Source organism: Protomyctophum bolini (assembly GCF_963924005.1).
Source record: "Protomyctophum bolini genome assembly, chromosome: 20".
In the NCBI taxonomy this organism is placed as follows: domain Eukaryota; kingdom Metazoa; phylum Chordata; class Actinopteri; order Myctophiformes; family Myctophidae; genus Protomyctophum; species Protomyctophum bolini.
Genome location: NC_137881.1, coordinates 10,706,037 through 10,728,143, shown reverse-complemented (window position 1 = coordinate 10,728,143; position 22,107 = coordinate 10,706,037). Strand labels below are relative to the sequence as shown.

Below are 22,107 nucleotides of genomic sequence, written 5' to 3'. Positions count from 1 at the left end.
AACAAAAGACAAAAGAAGAATATGAAGTGGTATAATAAAAATCCACGCTGGAGTCAGTCTGCCAAGGAAGGTTGTCGCCTTGTCGGCGTTGAGATCGCAATCGGTGCAGTTGTTGTTTCTCCCTGATGTTCTAGTGTTTCAACAATGCCCGACGGGGACGGCAGGGATATATGTCTGCTATTTGACATGGCCTCTTGAATACCAACATTCGTTTTCGCTGTGAATAAGAAAACCACGGAGAAAGCATTGCTCCCGCCTCATCTGTACAACTGGTCTTTGTTTCCATGATGTGCAGACAGTCACTGGAAATCAACAGGTGAACACTTGTGGTTCACGCATCAATACAATGACAACAGTTGGCGAACAATGGCTCCCTGTTTGATATACTTTGTGAAATACAACACAATACCACTAACTAGTCTGGTTGGGGATGATTAGGAGCCAGCGCGAGACACAACAACGCCCAGCCCAACCCCCAGATCATCGTAATTAAAACATAAATTGGAGAAATCGAGCTGCGCGACGCAACGTCAGCGCTGGAAACTCCGGGGCAGTATTGATTCATGTGCGCACTTGGAAACAATTGCACTGATATGCGCGGGGTAAAATATAGGAGGCCTGTAAATAAAATCAATAGCAAACAAGCTGCCTCCTAAGGCTCTTCAAATAGGAGCTGGTGAATTACAATCAGGCACTGGAGGTATGAGGCCCGCATGGACACGCGGGAGAGACACAAGGGTGCATTGTATGTGGGATGGAGCATTATGGAATGAGTTCTAGTCTAAGAATGGAGAATTAGTGAATGGTTATTGATTGATTTGAATGCTCTCTGGACTTCAACGAGTGCTTTGAAATGGGCGAGAAAGGCAGGACGAGATTAAAGATGATGGAAAAGATAACCGGATTGAGTTTGCCTGCCATACCTACACAAATCTAATGAAAACATTCACAGCGTCTGTACATTCGTACAAACACACACACAAAAATGTGCCAATTAGTAAACATTGCAAACGAAAACATTGCAACCAGTGTATTAGGAAGACAATTGCGTTGATAATTTGGGGGTGGGGTTCAAATACATATGGCAGTCCTTGACATGAACATGAGAATATAACTGATCTACACTACATATATCAATAAAACATTGACGCGTTGAGGCGCGTTGGTAGACTCCCTCTGTTACAAAAAAGTGGAGAAGAGATCCAGTAGAAATAAAAGACAAGTCATTTTAGGTTTGGTTGCACTCGGTTGTTGCACTATGAAAATAGCCAATACTAGCTCACAAAGTGAGCTTGTAGATCAGATACTTTCAGCATGCAATCAAGTGTAAAAGCAGGCATTACGATGCCATCAAGGCTCCAAAATACATTTGTGTCAATAAACAAAAATATGACTAAAACTAAAGTGTCAAGTGAGTGGCAAATCGAGTGGCGAGTGAATTTAACGTTGTTTAACATCGTTTAATGCAATCAGATAGGACTTTTCTGGGTCCCAGCACAATTTACGGTACACCTAATTAAGCCTAATAACGCATAATTTGTTATTAGACAGAAGTTATACCCTATTAAACAAAATTATCCCTTCATTATGGTCTTATAAGGAATCGCATAAGACCTAACAAAGCCTGTTCAATATTATACTTTTATTTTATGTTATTTCCGTTTACTAGCAGGGACATAATATCTCATTTAACATCTTCTGTAGGCCTAATGTAAATTGAACACGGCCCCAACTTCTACATATAGATTCATTAGGTTCATTTTCCATGATGTTCATGATGTTGTACACTGTTAGGCTTCATTAGAAATAATATATTCTTTAATTAATAATAATTTAATAATTAATGTAATAACTAATTAGGCCTAATTAGGTGTATACCGTACGTGATCCTGGGACCCTTTTCTGTTGGATGTATGGGCTATCATGGCCAGAAGATAGTTTTTTGCCATCGATAAAGAGCGCTGGGTTGCGACCCGGAAATAGCTGATCTACAAGCTCTCAACACGTCGCGCTGCGACACATTGAGAGCTTGTAGAGCTTGTAGATCTGTCCAAAAGTGCCCTCTTAATGGGAATTCAGCCCCTGCCTCTGAATCACTCTCTGCATGTCCCTGCTGCAGGCTCAGCAGAAGGGATATTCTCTGACATGGCTCAGGGCACGCTGCACGCACCTGAACCCTCCCGCCGCCACCCATCCCTCCAACACCGATGCCTCATGTTCAGCCAAGCATGTGGCGCTGCCTGGGTCTCGTTAACTTCAAATAAATCATCAGTTTAGGAGTGTGACACCAATTAGAATGAGGTATATAAAGTACAAATCCTGCCGCAAAGTAATCGCAATCTCTTAAGAGATGCAAGCCAAAAACACCTACGACACACATCGGTATAGAGGACGTTGTTTTCTGGTGCCATTCAATATACCCATGAAGATTTACAAAAATATTTATATCAATTATTTTCATTGTAGAGTAAAGTTATCCAGGAGCCTGGACGGTGAATCGTAACCATAAAACCTTATCATTTTTTTGTTTAGCGCCCCTTCTATGCCCAGCTTTGTGTGTCTGTGTGTATCCCATAGCCATGATTTGATTGGCTGAGCACGGAATGTGTGTATACCCCATAGCGATGATTTGATTGGCTGAGCACGGAATGTGTGTGTCAGAGTAATATAGTAAGAGAGTGGTGACACTAGCGTTGACTCCCATTAGACCAATGGAATGCGGAAGTGCTCATTCTATCTCAATGGGATAGTTCCAACCATAGGAGCAATGTTTGGAACTATAGCCCATAGGCACCCGCTTTACGGCGAGATCAAAGTGTGTCGCAGCTCTCTTACTACAGTAGATTACTCTGGTGTGTGTACCCCATAGCGATGATTTGATTGGCTGTGATGTATGATGATGTATGATGATAAGAGCGCCCCTCACTTCACACAAGTTAGATTCTTTGAATACCGATAACTACAGTAGCATATACCGGTAATTAAATATTCTTATTCTTTTTCACAGAATCAAAGGTTTCACGGTCATGATTCACCAGGATCCATGGGTGGCTTGATTCTAGGCTTAGAATAATAGATATTCTTGTAAATCTCTAAGTGAAAAAATGAATGGCCAATTTTTAGTGGCACCAGAAAACCAAAACACCCACTGCTAAGCTTAGCCAAAACTGTTGCTGTTAACAACCATAACAACCTTCTGCGGCTCCACTGCGGAGTAGCCCTTACTGCTGTAGCCCCTGCCCTGCCCTGGACGGGAGCATTAATCCGTGTCTGTGTAATCCCTGATTTCCAGGGATGCCTCCCCAACTAATCATATTGCCCCCGGGCGGCGTTCTCCAGTCCTACCGTGCATGACAGCCACCACATCTGGGGACACGGAAGGAGGTCAGCCAAAACAACGCTGTGTCTGTGTGTGTGTGTGTGTGTGTGTGTGTGTGTGTGTGTGTGTGTGTGTGTGTATGTGTGTGTGTGTGTGTGTGTGTGTGTGTATGTGTGTGTGCGTGTATGTATGTGTGGACGCTCACACGCGAGCACATGTGCATGCATGTGGGGGGTCTAATGGTGACAGGGATAGAAAGGAGGAGGAATTAATGACGGGGAGAGGAAGGAGGGAGGGAAGGAAGGAAGGAAGGAAGGAGGGGAAACAATAAGTGAGAGAGGGAGGGATGAGTGCAGTCAGAGATGAACGCGTTAGGAGGCGAGATGTGAGCAGCAGGGGTGAGAGAGAGTATAGAGAGAAGACAGGAGACAGCAGAGAGAGAGAGAGAGGCGATGAGGAAGAGGAGGGAGGGAGACGTGGGGAAGTGGGAGTTGGATTATTGGTATAGTAAAAAGAGACGGAGGGTGGCAGAGGAAGGGATTTCCCACCAAGCACTGCATTGACAGCAGTGAGTGTCTAGTTTTAGTCAACTAAAAGCCTTGATGCCATAGTAATGTTTTTACACTTGCTGAAAATAGGAGATCTACAAGCTCACAACGCGCCATGCTGCGACGCGTTGTGAGCTTAGATCTGCTATTTTCAACATGCAACCTAGTGTAAAATGACTAATACTGGATCTCTTGTCCACTAGTCCATTCCTAACATTTTAGTCTAGTTTTTATTTGTTGACAACATTGTCAATAAATGTAGTCGTCATAGCTTAGTTTTCATTTAGTTTCCATTTAGTTTGTCAGTGAAAAAAGATACGGTAGTCGACGAACATTTTACGTCTTAGTTTTAGTCGACAAAAGCAACACTGATTGACAGGCCAGCCTGAGACACCATCTTTACTAACTCTACACGTGCGAGCACAGGCACACAGGCACGCATACATGCACACACTCGCACACACACAGCCTAATGAACCGTCCGTTTAAGGACGCTGCAACCTGACTTTGCAATTAAACGGCCAAAGCTGCGTGTACACTAATATAAACATTGTGAAAGTCAGACTTTTTACGGCATGCTTGAGGAAGTACTGCTTTACTGTTACACGGTACATCACTGACAGAGCATTAACAAAATGTCTGCTCCTCGAGTCCTCTTTCATCTGGCGTCAGTTAAAACATTTAACTTTGAATATTTTGTCAACATAATGCTATATTTTGCACCTGTAGTATGTAGTAGGCTACAGTATCGTCACCGTGCATCTCCATACAATATTTTAACTTTTTATGATTTTTTTCTAAATTCCTATTTATTTAATCATACTAAATATGGATAGGAGGAGAAGGGTGACTTATAGATGAACTGTATTATGAACTGTAATTTCTAACAATATATTCTATCTATGTGCAGGTGTATATGATGTATAGCCTATACTGTATGGGTCTTGTTTAAAATCAGGTTGTATTATGAGTTGCTGGCTGGCTATATTAGTATATTTTATTTAATATTCATTCATTCATTCTACAGTGTCACACAAAAGTAGCAAAAACATATTCGAGAGAATGTGAATGTCGTTAAGTGTATCTGTGTGTCGTATAAATATTTAAATATGTAAGCAATAGTTTGGTTAAAATATTAACAAGAGTTTGTGACTAAATAATAACTACATTGGATCCACTGGTATGCAGGTTCTTTTTGTCCTGAAAAGTACGGTAGGTTTTGGACACAAAAGGTTTCCACCAGGACAATGACGATAGAATATAATGTTCAAGGACACACAAATCTTCCATGGTATGTTTTTAAAGGAGTTTGGCCCAGCGTGAACGCATGCTGGGAGACCTCTAGAATGGCTCCTACTTCATACAATATGACAGGGAGTGAAAAATCTAACAGCTGCCAAAGGAATCTAAACAGGTGCACACAACATCTGCAGCACTCATAAGCACGTGCGCACACACACACACGGCACAAGCACACCGCCACCCACCACCATGTATGTACGTTCACTTAAATGAGTGCATGCACAAAGAAACTATTCGTACATAAATATATAAGACAGTTGCACTCTCGCTCTTTATCTATTTCTCTCTCTTTGGACACACACACACACACACACACACACACACACACACACACACACACACACACACACACACACACACACACACACACACACACACACACACACACACACACACACACACACACACGCACACGCACACACACAACACACAACACACACGGCTCAAGTGTGTGTGCTGAAGGCAGGGAGAGGAGACAAAAGGGATTAAGGAGAGGCTGGCTAACAGAATATGACATGTCCAAGGTCTATCATTAATTATGCTTCTCCTGCTACAGCCTGGTCTCTTCCATGATCCACACACATGGGAGAGTGCAGAAATTACTGCTAAAACTCGGCCAAGTAAAGTTGAGTGAGCTACAGTATGTGTGTAATAAATTGTAAAAGTATGTATGAATGTGAAGAACTATTTAGGAGCTTTGTGCGCGGTACTTTGCCTCGTCTCAATTCAGCCTGGTCGCAAGAGAGAGAAACGTTGGCATTGTGCGTTTCTGTGAATCACAAATGTTGACCATACTGATCCAAATGTGGATCATGTCGTCGACTCAATCATAGTTTGTTGTCAAGTACTATGCATGCAATTTAAAAAAAACTGATTGTTGATTGAATCAAAAATTTACAGTAAGATTACAGTTTCTTCCACATGGATTACATCATACATTTCTAATTGTTAGCACAGTGGAATATGTATATTGGAGCTTCTGAATGCATGTTTCCCGTTGTGGTAAAGCTCAAATCAAAATGAAGACCGTTCGATCCTCGCTGAAATTCACACGTTTTGATGGATTGAGGGGACTTATTCATTGAGCGGTGCAGTAAACAACAACTTGACAACAACTCTTGTTGTCAAGAGTCACTCCAGTGTCTGTGAAAGCATCTCCCAACAAATCCCATCATTAAATCTATAAAGTCAACATGTAAAACCAGGCTACTTGTCTGGGAGAACAAAACAACTGCCTCAATAGTAGTAATATTGCAGGAATTGAAAGACTGCACACGTGCGTGCGTGCATGAGAGCGATCCATATTTCCAACAAACCAGCTACTGTAACGTGTTAATCTGCAGAGAGTGCACATTTGTTACAGGAGAACACAAAGGCTTCACATTATCTTTCATTTGTTTACATTGTAGATGCATTACAATGTACTTGCATAGAAACATTATTTTGGTCTCTCTCTCTCTCTCTCTCTGTCTCTCTCTCTCACACACACACACACACACTTGCATTACTATCCACATGACGTGGCATTTTCAATTTACTGTAAGCATAGCTCCATCCCCTAAATGCCAAATCCTAACCCTGACCTCAACCTGATTATTTTACGTATTGTAACCTTAGCTGTAAAAACCTTTCTTAGACATGAAAATGACCATTTCCCTGGCTAAGGAAGATGTGTCTGTTTTGCACTATCCTTAAGAGGACTGTAAGCACACATGCACGTGCACACACACACACACACACACACACACACACACACACACACACACACACACACACACACACACACACACACACACACACACACACACACACACACACACACACACACACACACACACACACACAAAGTCACACAGTCACACACACACACACACACACACACACACACACACACACACACACACACACACACACGCCCAAGTAGATTCAAGTTATTAATGAATGGCCCACGAGCCCTATTCTGAGTTGTGGCAGGCTTCTTGTTGGCCCCACAATGCTCTTACTCCGTGGGTAACAGGGATGAGGTTGAGATGCTGCGACATGCCATTTATCTCTGTCAGACGCGCTTGAACGCAAGTTCTTATTGGCTGGGCAGGATTCGCGGCTGCTAAAGCGGCACACTGATCTCTGGCACCGTGCTAATTAAACAGTGGGGAGAAAAGAGCACGGGGCCCGTCGTCTCCCTCTCAGTTCCACCCAAACCCCCGCTCACTGTACACACACTGCACTCACGCTCACACAATGGAAACAAGCCCCCAGGGCTTTTTGTGTTATCCTTTTAGTGTACTACGTGTACTGTTAACATTCTTGTTAATACAGTATTCAATCAATGACGCAAGCGCACACAAACGCACGCACGCACGCACACAAGCACGCACGCCACGTGCATCAAAACATCAATATAGATAGTGTTAGTGGCGTCACGCCACTAACACGCCATCATCCATCCAGAGTTTATTATTATTATATTATCTAACTATCATTAGGGAGAAAGAATGGCCCACTGTACCTTTCAGCACCCAAGCAACCTTCCCGAGAGTTCAAGAGCTGTAGAGACAGGACAAAGAAAAAATATGTGTAAGTACATTCACTACTTTGCATTTTTATGATATAAGTTCAAGGTACTTTTCTTTCTTTTCAAAATCCTTTTATTGTCGTTTTATAACAGTATGGGGGTCAAGTCACAGGTTCATATAGAAAAAATAAAATATCAGATTTTAGTAGCAGTGACTGAGGTAAACAAACATACTGTATGAATCACAGAGATCGTGAGCAGACATAATGAAAAGACTATGTTATTGTGCAAAACATGCCCCTTCAAGACAAAAGAAAAACATTTTCTCCCCTTCAAGTCCCAATTTAGTAAAGCCAATTCCCAATTCCCCAGCCTCTCTACAAGTACTCCATCTCTGCTAACCCCCACAATCAGTCATTGGGAGGGTGAAGAAAGCCTCGGGTCTCCTCCGATACCCGGGCCGTCAAGCAAGGTACTTTTAATTTACTTGAGTATGTCCATTTAGTCTATTCCACAATATCTCAGAATAAACAATTTTACTTCTTACCCCACTATATTTATTTGACAGCTTTAGTTATTAGCTTCTTTGCCGATTTAGACTATTAATAATGAATCAAGTTATTAATCAAAAGAAACTTAATAGTCAATTTACAAGCTCACAAAGTGTTGCATCGCAAAGCATTGTAAGCTTATATATGGGTTATTTTCAGTATAAAGTATAAAAGGGACAAAAGGCTTAATCGGTTAATGATAAATTATTACTAGTCCAATAACAAGCTATACCTGATTCTGACATGGACAGTCTGCACAATGACTCTAGTTTTCCTACTTTTTTGTACTTTGACATCAAGTAAGAAAACAGGTTTTCTTAAGAGCACAATTTTGAGTGCCTCTTTCCACTACTGGGCTAAATCAGACTATACTGTATGTCCATCAATTACGATAAGAGATTACAGTCATCTGTTGAAAAGCAAAGGTCAAGCGAACATAGATGAAGACAGGTCAACGCAGTTCATTACCAGAACACCATTACGCAAAGCCACGCCAACTTAGTGGCAACACCAATTCAGCACTCTGTATGCTTTGTGCAGTGTAAAGGGCAAACATTTATTACCCACTGATTACATTTGGCAGGCATATGTGTCTGACACTTAAGCCCTTGTAATTTTCCAACCAGCAACCAAAAAAAAGACCTTTCTCGCGGCTGATATTCAATCACTGCTTGAATGTGGTTTATCTCCCATGCATTTCATTGGGGGGAACACACACACACACACACACACACACACACACACACACACACAAAGTTGTGTGTGAACAAAGGAGATGCGGGTGTTAAGGGAGCACTGAGCTGCTTTTTAGTTTAGCACTTAATTAAAATGTGGGCGGCCCTCAAAAGGTCAGAGATTGATGGGAAAAAAGGCGCGTTGCAGCTGATTGTACGCATATGAGGCACTCAAGGTCTTGTAGATTAATACCACATCCCTTTCAAAAGCAGGGACAGTGGGATAGAGAGAGAGAGAGAGAGAGAGAGAGTTCTGTGACTGATAAACAGCCTATCTGAGCTCTTCGTTCGTTTCCCCCTTTTGGGAGATAAAAGTCAGGCTTGGCGCTGGTTGGAAATGCAATTGATTCTGGCGGGGGTATATGATTGCGGAGTAGGCTATCTATACATCTGTACTGGAGTGTCCACTGTCAAAATGACGAGGGGGGAATTTATGCACAGTTTATGCACAAGCACTATGGTGGAGTTTACAGCACACAGCTAGATGCAGTGTCATATAAATATCTTCTGGTCCAGGATCAGTCTGATGTCTGATTTGAAACACTGACAGAATGAGCTACTGTATGTTAAACCCAATTTCCGCCAGCATTAATTAATCCCACGATAGCGTACTGCCAAGGTTTTATCGCTTTAACACTTACTTTGAAGAGCCAAATATCCGTAATAGCATGTTACAATGACAAACTGCTGCCTGTGGTGTCTTGACCGGTTGTTGTTCTCTCGGTCGGTGGTGGAAAAACGCGACCACGAGTAACAGAATACATAGATATGAAAATCTAAGGTTTTTAAACTGTTGAAAAGACACAGTCAATTGTTCAAACCTATGGACTACTATTTGGCTGAATACGGTATAGGGTTGGAATCGAATATCATGATATGAGACTACAGTCTGGGGCATCGGTTAATTGTCATTTAGCGATATATGTTAAATGTTTATGATTATTATTATTATAATCTTTTTGGTCTTAACCACTTAAACTCTACTCATATAGTTGACCGTAGCAAAACTGTCTTGCCTATGTCTGACCAATAGAACCTAACAATTCCCAATGTCGTCACATTATTGACAGAGAGACAGCTCTAGAACACACCAAAGTTATCATACCTGACCCATTATTCCAGTAAAAAGCCTATACATGCTCGGCAGGGAGCATGTAACATGATTAATGGGCACATTCCGGCAATCAGTGGTGCTCCATGAGAGCACCACCTGTCAGAGATCCAACTGACCCTCGTAGATTTATAGCTAATAATTGGGCACGAGTGTAACCATAACCACTGAGGCTCTGCGATACCACACAGGGACACATGGTTTGAGAGACACAAATGATGGGGTGAAATCAATCTGCTTCCTGCATGCTGCAGTGTTGTTTTTGGCAGCAAATGTCTATTTTAATATAGTCGTATAGTCTGTCTTTGGAATGAAACTGCATTTCATATTTTAGTCACCTGGAATGTTTTAGTGTTACTCTAGTTTTAGTCGACTAAATAATCATAAGATTTTAGTCGGTGGGCCTTGATGACGTCGTAATGGCTGATTTTACACTTGCTGAAAACAAGCAGATCTACAAGCTCACAACACATTGTGACGCGTTGTGAGCTTGTAGATCTGCTATTTTCAGCATGCAACCAATTGTAAATTGTCTTGTCCACTAGTCCCTTCCTTTTCTTTTTTTTGGTCTAGTTTTAGTCTAGTTTTTATTTGTTGACAGAATTGTCAATATATTTAGCCTTAGTTTTAGTGATCGTAGCTTTACATTTAGTTTTCGTCAGTGAAAAAAAGTAGTCGACAAACATTTTCCGTCTTAGTATTAGTCGACGAAATCAACACTGGCATGCTGAAAGAATACAGGGGTGGTGAGTGGGGGATCCAGCCAATAGGACCCATCTTCAATTTCATGAGCTTTCAAGAAACTGAGACTGGCGACTCCGTTGAAGGCATCTTCCCTAAATAGACTGCGGACAGACTGAAATGAGCCACATCTTAGTGACGTCTCTCTTTGCCCCATAGTTTAAATACCTTGCAATTTGCAAACAAAAAACAATCACACCCGTGTGAAGTGAGGGGCGCTCCTATCATCATATACATCATCTCATTCCGGCCAATCACAATTTGCGACCTCACTCACATAAGTTTACATCCTCTATACCTCCAAATAATGAAACATGAAAAGCCACAAAGAGGTTAGGTGTAGTAGGAAAACATGTGTGAAGTGAGCAGTGCCACATGATGCCGTGGTCATCACCCACTATGGCCATTAACTTTGCCTAAAAAAAGTTATAGTTCAGCAAAAAGTCCATAGACTTGGCTGCCGCATGACGGGGCATACACAAAGCGCCACTCAAAAAAAGGAGGGGTCCAAGCATAGACCGCTTGGTGGCCCATGTCGACAAAATAGGGTTTAAGTGGTTCAAATGTAAAAGCATTTTGTCTTTATTTATCGACCAAGCTTTTTATATAGGGTTTAAGTGGTTAAAAGCCCATCTGTTACACAGCACCACCACCGGCAGGGCAGGATTATCCAGCGAGGCTGAAAGAGTCAGGTCGCCCAGACCCGGGGCGAGGCGAGCCTCTGCTCGCTCGCTCTGTGAATGGCAAAACAATCTCTATCCACGTCACTCCGTTTGAAACATCCAGTTATGTCGTGTCACTCGAGCGTGGGATGATTTCAATAAAGCTCACGTAACAAGCCACGGGAAACATGCCAGTGTTATTGTTAATTAACAGAACGTCGAGATCCGATCGGGACAAAAGGCACACATTCGCCTTCGAGAGGATGAGGAGAGAGGGAGCGGCTGACATTTCCATTTGTACGACGAGCGACACGAGCTTGTGAAGAAAGCCATGATATTATTGCTGCTGTATGCAAACATAATAACATATAGTGGGAGGGATATGGAACCCTGCAGAATGGAGCTGATGGGCTGCCTGTCTAAATAACGCAGCGTGATGACTGGTCTTAGCGCTCCATTTCCTCCTTCTAACACTAATGTCACCACAACACCCCCCCCCCCCCCACACACACACACACACACTCAACCCTCGAGACACACCCCCGCCTCGTATCATTGCCGCTACATCAGCCCACCTCCCCCATTTCCTCCTGCTTTCGGTTTATATATCCCTCCAGGCTCCTTCAGGGTGCGAGACATTTCCCATTTTGACCCACAGATCTTGGTGTCGGGGGTCACTGTTCGGCCCACTCCCCCCCCCCCCCCGCCCATCCTCTCCCTCTCACTCTCTCTCTCTTGAAATCCTCCGTCCGGTGCCCTCCTGACAGCCACCCATCAACCGGGGTGCAATTTAAAAAGCCCTTCAACAGCTGCCATTCCAAAGGGCTGGCTATCAGTCCAGCTGCCAAAGCCCCGACAGGGACTCTGCCTCAGCCAGCAACTTTGAACGGCAGGTTGGTTTTCCCCTTGTTGCAAATGGACTGGAGGTGAAAGACTCTATTCCTTGAAAATCGTCTCAGTCAAAGATTTGGCGGAGCGAGGGAGATGAGGGGACACCTCTCTCTTTTTTTCGGCCTTTTCTCTCCTGCTGTCTCTATCGCTCTCCCTTTGCCCGCCTTGAAATGCTTGGAATCAGCGATATTACTTCCTACCCCTGGAATGCCAGAAACCTTTACATCTGAGCGAGTGAAGCCCACAGCATTGGTATTTTTGAAGTTGCATGGATTTGGGGAGCATCGAAATTTCATGTAGTGGCACTGACACAGCATAGGCATTTGAGATAAAGATGTCAACATGAGGTGTTGAAACACATTGGCAAACATCAGTTAGAATTATCATGTAGGAATGCCATGAGGAGAGGAGCAGAAAGGAGAATGCAAGGGAATTGGTTTCACTCTTTGCAGGGTGTGTGTGTGTGTGTGTGTGTGTGTGTGTGTGTGTGTGTGTGTGTGTGTGTGTGTGTGTGTGTGTGGGGTGTGTGGTGTGTGGTGTGTCAGTGTGCGTGCATGCGTGTGTGCGTAATATTGCTTGCTTCAATGTGCATTTTAGTCTGAAAAGTATAGTAAAAACAGCCCAAGCCACCTGCTCTGAACTCTTCTGTCCAATTCGTCTTTGTCGAACATATTTGCTGTGAACCGAATAATGGCTGAAATCTATCCAAGTGTTTTTTTTCCCCCAGGTGTCTCATACCGAAGGCAGCAAAACTAGGTTGATGCTCGCCAGTTCAGCCCACACTGTCAAATGTACCAAATGGCTACCAGTGACATTCATAGAGCTGCCATCTGGTCTCCAGTGTCCAATACTGGGTTAGACTTATTTGTAGGGAAGGATAGAATGCCTGTGGCCCTTTTATCGTCTCAACTGGCAACTGGGGGACATGAAAACTGTATTGGGGGTGTTATGGACCAGCTAGATGCCTGGACAGGAGGTAATGTGGGAAGCCTAAACTTGTATAGTTTGTATAGTTGAATAGTTCCACTTGACAATTATCCTATTTCAGTGACGACGTTGAACCCTGGGGATTTCTTTAGTTTCGCTCTAGACGCACAGCCTATTGTCTACTAGCCAGGAACTGATCTTGAGCAGCTCTGAACTCAGCACTCTTTCTACCTCCAATTTGTCTTGGTGTGAGACAAGTCATCAGCAAAAATATACAGATTGCAGCCACAGGCTGACTGCATATCATTAATGTATACTAAGAAGAAGAGTGGGGGACATTAACGTCCACCACTTGTTCTCTGCTTCCTAAATAAGAGCGCACCCACTGTAGTGACATATTGTCACACCCTAGAGCCTTAAGCTTCATTAAAAGAATGTTATAATTTTCTGTGTCAAAGGCCTTTTGGAGGTCCATCATGACCATGCCATAATACTTTCCCCCATCAATCTCAGTCCTGATCTGATCTGTCAAATATTGCAGACAGGTATCGGTGGAGTGGGATGTTCTGAAACCCGATTGAAACTCAAATATAAGGTTCTGAGATGTCAGATAGGAGTTTATTTGATCATACAGTAAATGATTCTTTCTATGATCTTCGATATAGAGCTCAATATTGACACTGGTCGGTAGCTCATAGGATCCAGTTTAATACCTTTTTTATAGATTGGGGTTACCCTTGCCTGTTTGAAGTCCTGTGGAAAATAACCCTGTTTAATTGACTGGTTTATAATAAAGGTGATGCATGGGGTGATGACTTCAGCTGCGTCCTTTAAGAATTTGGCAGGGATATTGTCCTGTCCCGTGGCTTTAGAGGGGTTTAGGGCCCTGAGGTTTTTTAGAACTGCATCTTGTGTCACTGTTCTGAAAGAGAAAGCCTCGGCCTGAACTCCTTTATTTTTATAGAAGGACTCTACATGACTTGCTCCATATAAACCTGGAGGGCTGGGCAACCTTTGTTAATGTTTCCACTATAGTAGTAAAATAGTGGTTGAGATTGCTAGCTACATTTAAAAAATCATTATTTTCTTTCTCTATTAAACTCCTAACCTTGTTTCTAAGTTTTTTAAAGTCGTTAAATACCTGCTGGTCTCCAGTCTTCCTGAACTTAGTGAAAGTGTCATTCCTAATCTTTATAGCCTTTAGAATTTCAGCATTGATCCATGGGTCTGTTCCACTACTTTAACTGGGGCAATTCTGTCCACCACTGATAAAAATACAGTTTTAAAACTCCACCACGCTTTATCTACAGATGTGCATTTAAAGACAGGAGACCAATCAATTTGACCTAACGGACCTGACATATCATCGCTATTATAATTCTTAAGAGATCTGATCTTCACTGTGTTAGAGGGTTAGGATCTTCACTGTGTTACAATCTGTATCCCTCTTACAGTATATAAATATTAAAATGAGCTAATGGGAGAACTGTCCATACGGCAGACCACGTATGTGTCACTATGTCACTATGACTCAGCACAGTGTTGTTTTTGGCTAATTTTGATTTTAGTTTTAGTCATAGTCTCTTGAATTTAGTTTTAGTCACAATTTAGTCACCTGGAATGTTTTAGTGTTTTTAGTCTAGTTCTAAGATTTTAGTCGACTAAATCTACCGTTGATTTAGTCAAATAAAATGTATTTTGTCGGGCCTTGATGCCGTCGTAATGACAGTTTTTTTCACTTGCTGAAAATAGCTGATCTACAAGCCCACAACGCGTCACGCTGAGAGGCGTTGTGGGCTATTTTCAGCATGCAACTAATTGTAAAAATGACTTATAGTGGATCTCGAAAATATAAATAGTCTATATTATACAAAACATATTGTAAAATCCTACAAAATGTGTCAGGGGTGTCTGCCATGTCAGGGCCCGGGTTCTCCATTCATCCAGAATATATAATAGCATCAGGTCAGCCCAGAGCTGAAGGATCGGGGCCGTGCTGTTCATGCATGTGGATGGCCTGTTAGTCATTGTGTAGCGTGACTCTCTTACTCTACGCCAGAGCTTTTAGTGCATTGTGCGACTGCACCAGTTTTGTCCATATACCTACAGGCCGTCCTAGCTAGACGGCTCGCACTGCTGTGAACAGTATACCTGGAGGATGTGGTGGGCATGCTTTTGACTGCGTTGGATAATTGTTGGGTATATTAACCCATTTAGGCCTGACGTCAAAATTAAAAAGAAAATCTTGTCTAAATCCTCCAGTTTTCTGAAGTACCCGTGTTTCAGTGGTGCTCAATATTTCATATCAAGGAGGGCAAAAGTTATATGTAATTGGCCTCCGACCCCCATCTGAAAATATGTTGTTCCAGGGACCAGCAGAAGCAAAGATTTGAGTTAAAAACGGTCGCTCTGAAAAAAAATATATTCCAAATTTGCGACACATTTTCATCAAAAATAGCAGACCTACAAGCTCGTAGCGCGCCACTCGATGGCGCGCTATGAGCTCGTAGATCTGCTATTTTTCAATAGCTAAATAACAACAATGTTTAACATTTAACACCAAAAAGGGGTTCCCGCCCAAAATGGCTTAATATGAGAGAGGGCAGGAGTTCTTCCATGCTGAAAATTGCCCCCGAGATGGCTGGCATTGTGGATGGGCATCTTTCAGTGGAGGAAGTTAATGGATTTGAAGTAGGCCGTCTAGAGTTAAATTGAATCCACCAGAAATGGAGGGGCTTTGATGTAGAAAATATTGAGCCATGGTTATAATTTGATGTTAAAACCCCAGAGGACCAAAGTCACCTGCATATTCTCAGCAATCTTATATCCTTTAGAAAGATTCTGGGGGTCACCAGTGCATATACTGTACACTACAGCGGTATAATGAGGTACAGTATGTGCTGCATTATACCTGAACTGAAAATAAAGGTGTTCAAAGTGGACCCAGCAGGTCGACAACTTGAACCGCGTTTGGCAAATTCATTGTGATTAGAGTACCATAAAACCTGTGTTCCTCTTTCGGACTATACTCAACTCAACTGCCAAAAACACTAGCTGACTGAAAGAAAGAAGAAGAAAATGTCACACTTGTGTAAAGTGAGGGGCGCCCACTGTTGTTGCCACATGGCGTCAATGTTTGTTTAACAGCTAGTGCCCCTCAAAAAACAGGTAAGGTCATATCAGTTGGTTTGCTTAATTGCTTTACAGCTGTGTGTGGTTCCCTTATGTTCTGAATAACATTTTCTTTAGGGGTCATGGTCCTTATTTTGTTTCACAATTTATTTTCAACATGTTTTCATCCTGTCAGATGTTTCAGTTGTCTCATCCTGCCTCTTCTGCATCTCCCTGGTCAATAAAGACGAAGAAGCCATTCATCTCCAGCAGGAATATATCCGTTAATGGGGAAACGTGACCTTCCCCTGCCCTACTGTAATAGCCTAGCATCATTAGCGGGAGGGTAAGGCAGGGTTCCCCATCCATATGTTTTCAATAATTACTTTGCAGCTGTGTCCGTCCGGGCAGGCACATATACAGTTCCTGAGGTGGGACCATAGCACTATACCATACATAGGCAACTGGCGGCCCCGGGGGCCATATGCGGCCCCCCACCATCACTTTACATTAAAAAACAGCACAAATTAATTCAGTATTTCTATTCAAATATAGCAAAAATAGCTGATGTACAAGCTCAAAAACGTCGCAGTGCGACGCGTTTTGAGCTTGTATCGGCTATTTTTGCTACGACAGTAATATATGCAATGCGTCTGGAGTGAGTGTGGAAATTATAGTGGCTCTCCCCATCATTAAAGTTGCCCACGCCTGCACTATACTATATTGCTATATAAGGAATAAGGAGTTTCGGGATCGTCTTGACAGAACATACACAAGACTCCTCATGTGTGTCCAGAACCTCTCATGGAAGGACCAACCTACTAAAGCTCAGATTTATGGAGGCACCCCCCCCCCCCCCATCTCAGTTGTTGTGGCAGAAAGAAGACTGCCACAGAGCAAAAGACCAGGTCATTTCGGATATTCTTCTGTTGAGACTACTCTGCCCATCAAGAGGAACAAGACCTCTCACATTTCCAGATGTTCTGAGTAGGGACACAGGACTGACTGTGAATGAACTTGGTGTGACAATGACCAACAGAGACAAGTGGAAGCAGCTTGTGTCGCAGATCTGGAGGGCACTCAAAGGATGATGATGATGACTATATTGCTTACTTCTACATTTGTACCACTCAAACACTTCATTCAGTATAAATTACTATTATATAATTATGTAAAAGAAAACAAAATAATTTAGGTCCATTTGAGAAAGTGACTAAATCGTAGTGTCCCTATTCTGGGCAAGTCACAGTAGGCAAAAATAGGCAAATTTCTGAGAAAAAAGCTGATCTACATGATCTGCTATTTTAAGGGAAGAGATTTAGTGCAGATAATATAAGGCGATTTGCACACTGAGATGTTTTAGTCCGTCATCTGTTAAAAACGGTCACGCACAGCCGCCTTGCACACACGCAATGTGCGACGAATTTCGGATGCAATTTCTTTTTACAAATTTGGAAAAAAAATGAGGTGGCCCAGCTAGTATAGACCCCGGTCAACTGCGTTTATGTGGTCGACAACACATTTTTGAACTCTACAGCTACTAAACTCTACGAATCTTTTCCTCCTGTGGTTTCCCAACCTGAGCAAAGCAATGAAACGACGATAAAAGCAAGTGTAAACGCTGCTTCATTACAACAAAGAGGCTCCGGCTGGGCCACGTGCATGGCTGCGGCAGCTGAAGCAACATGCCATGTCTCTATGCCGTATGGATGACACGTTCTTCGTCACAAAGCCCACCACTCCCATCCCAACTCTGTCACATCTCTTCCTCCCTCAATCTATTTTCTGCCTGGCTAGGCTTATGAAACTGCATACATTCTTACACATTACTCTCCCATGGCATTCCAACACTGTTCAGTTCTTGCAGCCGGAATGAGGAATAGACTTGGAAATGAGGGCCGAAAACAATGGAAGGAATGTGAAAGCTCATTAGAGAAACTGAAACAAAATAAAAACTCTTCGTTTTGCTCAAGTGATATGGCGAATGCATTCGTGTTTATGTTTAAGGTCATGGCAGCACAGTGCAGTCACAGATCCCTTCTCTGTCTGTCATTCTATCCCATTTCACTGCATGCGGTTAGCTGCAGATTAAATAGTAATGTACAGCAGCTTGCAATAACAATTCAACAAATGTTCGGTTAAAACCCTGCAAGCTCTGGGATGATATTGAATAAATAAAGCCATGACCTTTAGTTTCATACAACATGAACAGGGAGCTAAACTTTAGCTTTTTTGTCTCATGTAAAGTATTTACCTTTTTTAGCTGCAAAAAAATGCCAATGGGCTGCAAAAATATATAAACAGTATGAATATTACAAAACTACATTGAGTCAAAGTGTTATCTGCTATAGTAAAATTAATAAACCAACAACATCAACAACAACAACATGATGATGCAATAAGATACAACACTGGTCTGCTACTTTTGAATCGGAATCCTGAAAAGTGAGTTTTGAACATATGAGGTTGATCCAGCCGACAGAGACGATAATCTATAAGTAGCACATTAAAATACAAACAAACAGCCTCTTAATATTGATGTTTTGCATGCATCCCTTTTTTTGACCTGACAGCTTTCCTTTATCTGTATTGCCTATTTTATGACATTGGGGATTTATTATATTATTATAGGTCAACTCAATAAGGGATAGTTGGATTCTCCTTGTCAGTATAATCTCAAAGAAAGCCCAGGGCCGTCATTCGTTTGCGATTTGTAGCCTATGTGAAATTTGAAGAACATTCATCAACGCAAGATAATTGGTATAACATGTACATACAGACCTATCACCTCTATGTTCAACGTGCACACCCGCAAGCAATGTGCTTTGTTTAAATCCCACACATTCAAAATCATTATGCAAGTCTCTTCTCTATGCTATGAACAAAAACAACCCCAAATGACCATTTGTGGTATTAAACCGTCCCTTTCAATGCCGCAGCCTTATATGCATATCATTGCTGTTGGGCAGAATTTGTTAATTCGTCATACAAGAGTGTCGTGCGAAAGTCTTGCTTCCTTTTCCTGAAAAGTAAGGGTTTTGGACATAGAAGGTTTCCAGTACCCATCAGTAACGGTATGCTACAGTAGAGCCGTATTATCCCAACCTCACTCATCCACATTTACCACTCTACTGAGCAGGGTCCATTCTACTTAAGCCTAGTTCAGACCAAAGATTCACCAGAGACTGACCTAGTTTAAGGTCATATGATGGTGTCAAGTGCTAGAAACAGCCGATCTGCGACCTCTTTCAGTCATACACACCATTTTTGCTTAATATTTGCATACACAGTGACTTACAGTTAAAAGAGTGGAAAATTATAAATACTTCTTGAGAAAAGGTGTGGATTTTATTTACAGAAAATATCTATTCAGCATTGGATAGTCAGTTGTTTGTTTCAGATGAACTTTAGAACACTTTAATGTCTCATTCATTAACCCTTTGGAGATCAGATTCCCCCTGTAGAACTTTAAGACATAATAATATGCCCTATTTAGACAATCTTTGACACATCTTATATCCCTCTATACCAAATATCTTATATCAAAAATAGCCAAACCACGAGCTACAGTTTGTGCTTCTACACACTGTGAGCTTCCTACCGTACTCTCTTTCACTGAATGTTTGCCCGTTGTGACTAGGGATGGAGCTCGTACATTTTTTATTGATAATGAGCACCTTATCGATCAGGGTTATCGAGCCGGGTTCAAGCCCATTATCGAGCATTTTCTATTATTTTGTGAAAAGACAGGAGACAATATTTTCTGAACAGAACCACTATCTTTTACTATAGGGCCTTCAAATACAGTACTTTTCCAACAGACGGAAGGCAATTGACGTTTTTAATAATAAAATAATATTAAAGAAACTGTTAACTTTAAAAGCGTAATGTTGATAACCCGGGCAGTACTTGTTGGCAGGTATCAACACAATGTTAGACCAACATGTTTGTGCCAGCATGGATGATGACGTTTATTTATTGATCGCCTCTTGTCTTGATTGTTTAAACATGACGTCATGCTTGATAAGCCCAAAGCGTATTGATACCGGGTAATCGATAAGCTTGTCATCAGGTTTTTTCAGGTAGGCCTATCAGTTATCGAACTCCATCCCTAGTTATGACATGCGCAGAATAGGGCCAATAGGGTGGTTACTGAGGAAGCCTACTGTAGAAGTAAAACCAAAATATTATCTTACACACTTATAGTACTGACTTGACAAGCACTTTCTGGCAATTCTGCACAATTTGTCATCTTGTTGTATTTCATATTTGTTCATTTGGCCCAATAAATCATTTAGGGCTGCACTATATATGTTTTCACGTATTTATGCATGTAAGGCAAACTGTGCCTGTTATTTAAGTGGATACAGTTTGTATTAAGGCTGCGCTACATATTCTCAGTGTACAGTTTCAAAGGATGACAAACTGGGCCAGTTATTTCATTTCTGCTAATTCTCTACTACTGTATAAAATAAAACTAAAACAAGGAAGGTTCACATTTTTCAAGACGAAAACAAATACCAACAGCATAATATTCTTCTGACTACACATGTGTCATGTCCTAGTATGAGCGAATAGGGGAAGGGGATCAACGTCACGTGATCCTTTGTTTGACGCTGCAAAAGATGTGTGACGTGTCTCAAACAATATGATTATTGGCAGAATAGTTTTCATTTTTCACAGCACTGTGGATGTTGTAATGACCTGCACTACAATACTTCACCATTGAATCAGAATGTACAGTATAGGTTCCCCAATGCAATTCCAATAGTATGCTGTGCTGTTTTCACCCTATGAAGGAATGGCGGATTCAGACATGCCTCGAAATACCTGTATGTGTCTCAAAGAATGCTGTTGTTTTTTGTATTGTTTGTTTTCTTGCAAAAATAGTGGACTATCATAATTATCTGGACTACACATGATACATATAACAGGTGTTATGTTTGTAGCCTTAGTTGCTGCGAGAGTGAGGTCTAGCCAACACCAACTCGGGATTCCTGGATCGCTGCCCTGCACAATTTCCTCTCTTCAGTGTTGTCAGCCAAGCTGTCGCGCCGCAGCAACGTCTACATAGGTGGTATACGCTTCTTTCCCCTCCTGGCTTTGCCCTGGGTTGGCCTCCCATAGGGTCAATTTACTTGCCTCAAGTTCTGGGTGCCTGACGCAGTGCCCTGCCAGCCTCATCCTTCTCTCTCTGACTTTGTCCGTGACCCGTGGTACAGTAGGTCACCATAGAGGTCCACATTTCTGATGCGGTCCGTCCATGTGACACTTAATTACTTATTTTTAACTACTGTAGGACGTACAGCACACTGTGCACTGCTGCACAAAGCATTAGGTGTCACATTGAAATATTGAATTATCTCAGCTCCTCCACTAAAATCCCCCTACTAGTCTCTGCTGGCGTGAGCAATCATTTCCAAATGGAGAGCTCTATTGTGGCGGGTGGGGTCGTGATCATCTGAGAGCTGTCAGCTTCGTGTCCACGTCATCATTAAAATGCGGCTTGTATCCTGAGACATTTATTCAAAGCTTGTCCTATCTGTTCTGTCATGTATGAGACTTGTCTACAATCTACAGGAGCGTCCATACACGAAAAAAATAAAGTCTCAAAACCATTCGAATCAAGACTCTCCTGGGGCAAATCAGCAATTAGAGCCTAAGCTGCCATGAAAAATCAATTAAGGTTTGTAGC

The 22,107-nt window shown here is 42.1% G+C and overlaps 1 protein-coding gene across 19 annotated transcripts in view; it reads right to left on the bottom strand.

The window, feature by feature from the left end:
• The window catches only part of LOC308335689 (receptor-type tyrosine-protein phosphatase delta), a 313,079-nt gene that overhangs the window by 204,156 nt on the left and 86,816 nt on the right, over window positions 1-22,107 (bottom strand). For all 19 annotated transcript variants that reach the window (XM_080792822.1, XM_080792824.1, XM_080792838.1 and 16 more), the window contains exon 5: window positions 7,679-7,716. The gene's annotated coding sequence lies outside the window, so the exon portion shown is untranslated. The remainder of the gene's footprint in view (window positions 1-7,678; window positions 7,717-22,107) is intronic.